Below are 7,163 nucleotides of genomic sequence, written 5' to 3' on the forward strand. Positions count from 1 at the left end.
CTTTGTGTTTGTCTGTCGTCTCTCCTGTTTAGAGCTTTGCTGATAAGGATAAGCTGGGGTTATCCTGACAAAATGGCTCAGGGGGGCGGGGAATGGGGCATAGGGCCTTTCCCCTCTAGTGGGCGCTGGATCCTATCCAGCCCCAGGGCAGGGACTGGCTGGCTCAGGGGGGCAGGGAATGGGGCCCGGGGCCTTTCCCCTCTAGGGGGAGCTGGATTCCATCCAGCCCCAGGGCAGGGACTGGCTGGCTTAGGGGGGCAGGGAATGGGGTGCGGGGCCTTTCCCCTGTAGGGGGCCCAAGCTCCCATCTGGCCCCATGGCAGGGACTTGCTGTCTCAGGGGGTGGGCAATGGGGCCTTTTCCTTCTAGGGGGCGCTGGCTTTGATCCTGCCCAAGAATTGGGGGGCAGGCTGGCTGGTGGGGTGAACACAGAAGAGGGGGCATGTGTGGCAGCCCCCCGTCAGTGAAAGGCTTGTTTCTCTGCAGAGGCTGAGGCTGGGCGTGGGGACGGACGGGCATCCGGCCCAGTGGAAATTCCAGCTCAGAGCTCCGTTTCCGCTGTGGGGAGCTCTCTGAACGCAGCTGTTGTTGCGTAGGGATGGGCCGGGGGAAGACCCAGAGAGAGGATATGTCACCATCTCCCGCGGTGGCAACTCCAGTCACCACACTGGGACGCGCAGAGGCCCACGCCCCGCCCCAGAGGCGGCCGCTTCTCAGCCCTGGACAAGGGGTCCACATATACCCAGCCCCCACCGCACCCCAGAGGTGGCCGCGTCCCAGCACCGGGCGAGGGGTCCCTGTACACCCAGCCCCTGCGCCCCACCCCAGAGCTGGCCGCGGTCCCAGCGCCGGATGAGGTCATTGCTATGTATAGGTGGGGGCTCTGTTTTCCAGCGCTGGGAGGAGCTGGCCAGGGTGCGCTCCAGGGGCTGGTGCCAGAAGGGGCCGGGCAAGGCAGGGCCTGGAATTAGGCGATTCCTACAAACAGCCCTGTCTGGCTAGTGTTAACCCCTTCCTGGCCTCTCCTCCCCTGACAGCTGTGTCCTCCACGGTGAGGGGAAAGCATCAAGGAGAGAACCCAGGAGTCCTGGTTCCCAGCCCCCCCCCCCCCGCTCTAGCCACTAGACCTCTTGCCCATAGCGGTGGCATTGTAGGCTCCGGGCCCGTATCTAGGCATGGGCGTAAATGGTTCATGTAAAGCTTTGAGGCCGAATGGCCTGTCAACCACCCTAAGTTTTGGGGCGCTAGGCCCAGGGGGCTCGGGGTGGGGTGGGGGAGGCGCGATAGCAGGTTCTGGGGTCGCTTAACCCCGAAGCTGCCTTGGCAACTGAGGGGCGTGCGTGGAAACAAGAGACGCTCGTTAAGACCCTCAAGTCTAGGACATTGCCAGGGGCACGGAGGTTCGATACAGACCCTAGCCAGGAGGCCGGGCATGGCTCTGAATACACCGGCCAGCCTCCCAGGTGCGAGGGCCAGCAGGCCCATTTGCTGGGCCAGGGCAGTACCTTTGGTCCGGGTCAGCCTCTCCCCGAGGACGGGGATGTGCAGATGGGCAAGGGCCGGGATTTCTGCCGGAATTTGTGTGGGCCGGAGCAGTTCTGTCTTCACTTGTTGCACTGAGAAACGTGGCTGGAGCCCTGCTCGGCCTTGGGGTGGGAGCAGCACGGGGTGGGGTGCAGCGGGGTTCCCGACCAGACGCAGGATGTGGGAAACTTGATTCTGGACCAAGAAGCCTCTCAGAGCTGAGGCGAGAACCCAGGAGTCCTGGCTCCCAGTCCCAGCCCTGTTCCCCCCACCCCCTCCACACACACACACTATTTTTAGCCTGGATGAGTCAATCTGTTCTCAGGAAAGGGAGATTTATTGGGGGGGGGTGTCTCCAGTGTGAGTCAGGGACCAGCTATTCTCTGCAAGCACCTTCACCTGCCCAGGGGCTGCCTGGTTCAGCGGCTGAACGGGACCCACGTGGGGTGCCCCACAGCAAGCAGAGCACCCCACACTGCCCCAGCCCAGCATGCACTGGGGCATCGTCCAGCCATTGCCCCCAGCACGCCCTCCCTTCCCCCAACCCCTCCATCCCTCCCTTTACCCACGACCCCATCCACCCCCCACCTGTTCCTTTACCCCGCCCTTCCTCCATTCCTCCCCCACACCCCTCCATCCTCCCCACCCCTCCAGCATGGCCAGTGCGTGCGGCCTGGAGGCAGGGCACGGGGGTGTGGGTCTGTGGGAAATCTGGGGTGGTGCTGGGCGGTGAGGGGGTGGGGAAGATGTGTGTGTTGGGGCACTAGGGAGTGGGGTTCGGTGGGGGGTACTGGGCAGTTGTGGGAGGGCCTGGGGGAGGAGGTGCTGGGCATAGTGGGGCTAGGGGGGCTCTGGAACTGGGGGGGATTTGTGTATGGCGTGGCCTGGGCCCGCCCCAGGGGGGAAGGGGCACACTGGCAGCAAAGGGCCAGGCGGGCCACTGTGCATCTGCCAATTGCTGGTTTGTAAATAGTGCCCCACACTGGGCGAGGAGGAGCGGGGCCACCCCTGCCACGCCCCATTGCCCCCGGCCCCCCCCCCACGCCATGTCCCATTGCCCCCGGCCGGCCCCTCGCTCCGGGGACCGCCCCCCCCCACGCCACGCCCCATTGCCCCCGGCCGGCCCCTCGCTCCGGGGACCGCCCCCCCCCACGCCGCGCCCCCATTGCCCCCATGGGGTCACACAAGGTTAATCCGGCCCTGCCCCAGCCCGGCCCGGGGTTGCAGCTCCCCAGTGTGGAACCGGCAGAAACGCTGGGGCTGCAGCGACACCTGCTGGCTGGTGTGAGACCAACAGAAAACCGCGCCCCAGGGACACCCCTGAGCTCCTCACCCCCGCCTCCGCCTCGGGAGGGGAGTCTCGTAGTTAGAGCAGGGGGGATGGGAGCCAGGACTCCTGGGTTCTATCCCCGGCTCTTGCATTCTTGTGCTTAATGACACTGGCCATGTTGCTGCCCCTCTCTCTGCCTCAGTTTCCCTACCCGTGCCACAGCAACCCCACCCTGGGCTCTTCTGTTAGGCTCCCCCATTGCCCGAGGGGACAGCCCCCACTCCTGGCCCCAAGGTCTGATGGGAACCACATCTTCCTGGGCCATTTGTTCTATACCCCTTCCCCCAGTCCCCTGGGTTGGGAAATCCTCCTCCCCTCTCCACCGCAGCTGTTCCCTGGACTTCTGATAAGACCCCTGTTCCCCTCCAGGCTCTAATCATTAACCCTCAGGGCCATGGGAAACCTAGAGCACAGGACATAGCCTGCCCCCTCCCTGCCCCCCCCGATCAGCCCCCTGAGCCCATCTACCCCAGTATCCCGCCCCCTCACTGCTCCCCGATTAGCCCCACAGGCCCATCTACCCCGGTATCCTGTCCCCTCACTGCTCCCCGATCAGCCCCACAGGCCCATCTACCCCAGTATCCCACCCCCTCACTGCTCCCCGATCAGCCCCACAGGCCCATTTACCCCGGCATCCCACCCCTCCCTGCCCCCCCGATCAGCCCCACAGGCCCATTTACCCTGGTATCCCACCCCTCCCTGCCCCCCCGATTAGCCCCACAGCCCCATCTACCCCGGTATTCCTCCCCCAATCAGCCCCACAGGCCCAACTACCCTAGTATCCCGCCCTCTCCCTGCCCCTCTGGACCATACCCACGGGCCCATCTACCCCAATATCCCACCCCCTCCCTACCCCCCCGATCAGCCCCATGGGCCCACCTACCCTGGTATCCCACCCCCTTCCTGCCCACCAGACCAGAGCCCTGGTGTTACCAGATTTGCCCGTTACTTTGGGGTACGCTCATTTATTAGGGTTACTCTTTGGGTGGGGGGGGGGTTCTGTATTTCTATTAACATGCTGGTTATGTCACTGGTGGTCTCATACGGAGCTCTGCCTCTCCCTGCTGCACGGTCCCTCCCAACGGAGCTTCCTGCAGGACCTCGGTTCCGCTGGGCTGGCTTCCTCCAGCCCCAGAATCGGATGAACACACACACACAGCGCATCGGAGAGGACCCGGTTAATCAGCACCCCCAAGCTGACCCCTTATATGCCCCCAGACTCAGCAGACCGGGTCGAGCAGCACTTCCAAGGTGCCACCCTCCTATGTCCCTGGTTCAGCATGTCCCTATCCTCACTTTCACGGCACAATTGCCCTGGCAGGAACCCACTTGATGAGCAAACCCCACAGGAGTTTTGGGCCCTGCTGGGATCTTTAGCTTAGGTACAAGGAGTGTCGCTGCAGAGCGAATGGGGAAGCCAAAAAAACACCCACAACGGGGACAAAGAGAGAGAGAGAGAAGCAACCAGCTTAACCGTGAAAGTTATTTATTGCCAGGTAATAGCCAGAGAGGAGCCAAACAAACAAAGCGGTTATAATATTAAATCAAACTAAAACTTGATTGTAAAAGGCAGGTTTAGAAAACTAGAACGGATCACACAAGCCAGGGTCAGAAGGCTACACCGAGAGAGAGCTGGGTTCTCGCCACACTGTGAAGCTTGAATGGAGCAGGGGTCCCAGGTGGTGGGGGGGGTAGCTGCGGGTCCAGAGTGCTGGAGACAGGCAGAGCCCCCAGCACGATCAGTCAGGAGAGGATGAAGTCCCAATGGAACCGATGCAGATTTTGGATCCAGGCGTCAGAGCACTTACTTGAGCGTGGGTAGAGGGGTAGGGCAAGAACAGTGGTTCAAGGAAGAACATTAGATGTGTTTGGGGGTAATTTGTTGGCCCAAGGGAGGATACCAACGTTGTTTTGTTCAGACTAGACAACAGGAGCTGATCATTCCTGGCTATGGACGGTGTTCCTTCCAGGGAGCTCACAATATAATTAGGGAGCTTCAGTATTTTGGATACCAGTAAAGGAGTCAATACTAGAATTGGGCTGATAACTGCTGAGCTGGGGGTGTGCAGGCGTGGGTTCATTAACATCGGGAGCAGCGATCCCCCAGCGTGCTGTACTTCCCTGCTTCGCTGGTCCCAGAGTTCCCTGCGGGTCTTGCCTTGGGATCTCTGGTCTCCAGGCTGTAGGCTGATGGAGATGCCTCCTTGTCCCACCTCCGATGCACATGAGGCCGGGGAGTTGCCTTAATCCTGTCACCCTCTTCCCAGGGGTTTCGGTGGGTCTCCCACGGCCTTTCCATTGTTTTTTGTAAATCTGTCTTCGGAGCAGTTTTGATGCAAGCAGAGGCTTGGGGGAGTGCGGGGGAGATGGAGGTCTTTTGTGAGTCAGACAGACTGGATACTGCGCCCTGGTTCACCAAGAACACAGAGGTGACAGGTATCCTGCCCCCTGCACCACAGCATGGTCTCATCTACCCTGGTATCCCACCCCCTTCCTGCTCCCCAGATCAGAGCCACGGGCCCATCTACCACGGTATCCTGCCCCCTTCATTGCCTCTGGATCAGAGCCACGGGCCCATCTACCCTGGTATCCCACCCCTCCCTGCCCCCCAGACCAGAGTCACAGGCCCATCTACCCTGGTATCTCACCACCCGTCCCTGCCCCCTGGACCAGAGCCATGGGCCCATCTACCCTGGTATTCCACCCCTCCCTGCCCCCCTCATCCAGAGGCATGGGCCCATCTACCTCGGTCTCAGATAGTGGTCAGTTGTAGCTTTGTCAAAGTCAAAGGAAGATACCAAACGCCCCCACATGGGCAATGGAGGAATAACTCCCCATAAGGAAAGGCTGGTCCAGCCCCCTACTCCCCTCCCCCCTGTAATGCATCTGGGGGATGAGGGAACCCTCACAGCCCTTCCTGACCTCACTCTGGGCCCAGGAAGGTCCACTGCCCCTGAGGCCATGCTAACTCATGTGTTGGTCAGTTCCGCAGGCTAAAGGTGACATGTCCTGGATTTAACAGCACGGGGCACCGCTCCTGTGGTTGGGGGAGGCAAGTCGCTGTGGTCTGGGGTGGGATAGGGATGGACACACTGACCCCCCCCATCCTTGTCCCCCTCCTTCCCGGAGTCCTTCACCTCCGCGCCCCTGTTCTGTTTGTGCGTGAATAGTATCAGGTCTTTGGCCTTTTGTTCCCTGGCTGCCTGCATTGGACGCTGCCCAGGCCCTATTCCAGGAAGCTGCCTGCCTGGGAGAAGGGGAAGTGTGAGCCCCCACAATGCCACCACCCAGCTCTGAGGAATTTGACCCCCACCATGTAGGTTTCCTGGGAGAGGGATTTTGGGGTGTGTTGGTAGAAGCACTGAGGAAGAGAGAAAAGGGGGATCCCTTGCAGCAGGGAGTTTCTCAGCTGAACCCCAAAATTACCGGTCAAGGGAGTGTTCCCCTGGCTGAACCCCAAAATGAGCTCACAAGGGGTAATTCCCTGTGTTCAACCAGAATATTTTCCCATAGCAGGGAGATTTTTCCTGTTGAACCCTGATATGAGTCTGGAAGGGTCCCCCTGAGTGAACCCCAATATTATCCCACAGGGCAGGGGTCTCCTGGGTGAATGTTGATATTAGCCATAGCAGGGATGTGAACCCCCCAATATTACCCCATAGCAGGGAGATCCTGGGTGCCTTGATATTATCCGGGGGGACCCTGAGAATGAAAACTATTATGCTCTAGCGAAGGGATTCCCTGGATGAACCCTGATATCAGAGGGGTGCCACCAGGTGACCCCAATATATCCCATAGTGAGGAGTTTCCAAGGTGACCTGTGCTATTATCCTGTAGCAGGGAGTTCCTCAGGTGACCCCTCATATTATCCTTTTTGGGGAACCCTGATATGCTGTAGCAGGGAGTTCCCTGGGTGACTCTAATATTATCCCATAGCAGTGCATTCTTCTGGTGAACCCCAAGATCATCCCTTAGTGGGGCATTTCCCTCCCCACCCAATTCCAGGCCCCAGAGGATTCTGGGATAGATTTCAGCATCATGCTTTGTTTTATTTCTCTACTAAAAATGGCAACCACACAGCCAATAAATACAAGTGAACGTACAGCCCCCGCTCTGCCCCCTTCCCCCTCCAGAGAGCAGAGACCTCCCGGGCATGGTCCCCCACCTGCCACAGAGATGGACTCGGAGTCCACTCCAGGTGTGGGAATCCGGGCCAGGATGTCACTGAGGCCACAGGGAGGAGAAAACCCGGCACTGGATCACCCTGCCAGCTGGAATGGACTCGACTAGATTCCCCTCTTCTCCCCCC

The sequence above is a fragment of the Lepidochelys kempii genome, chromosome 23, assembly GCF_965140265.1.
Source record: "Lepidochelys kempii isolate rLepKem1 chromosome 23, rLepKem1.hap2, whole genome shotgun sequence".
Taxonomy (NCBI): domain Eukaryota; kingdom Metazoa; phylum Chordata; order Testudines; family Cheloniidae; genus Lepidochelys; species Lepidochelys kempii.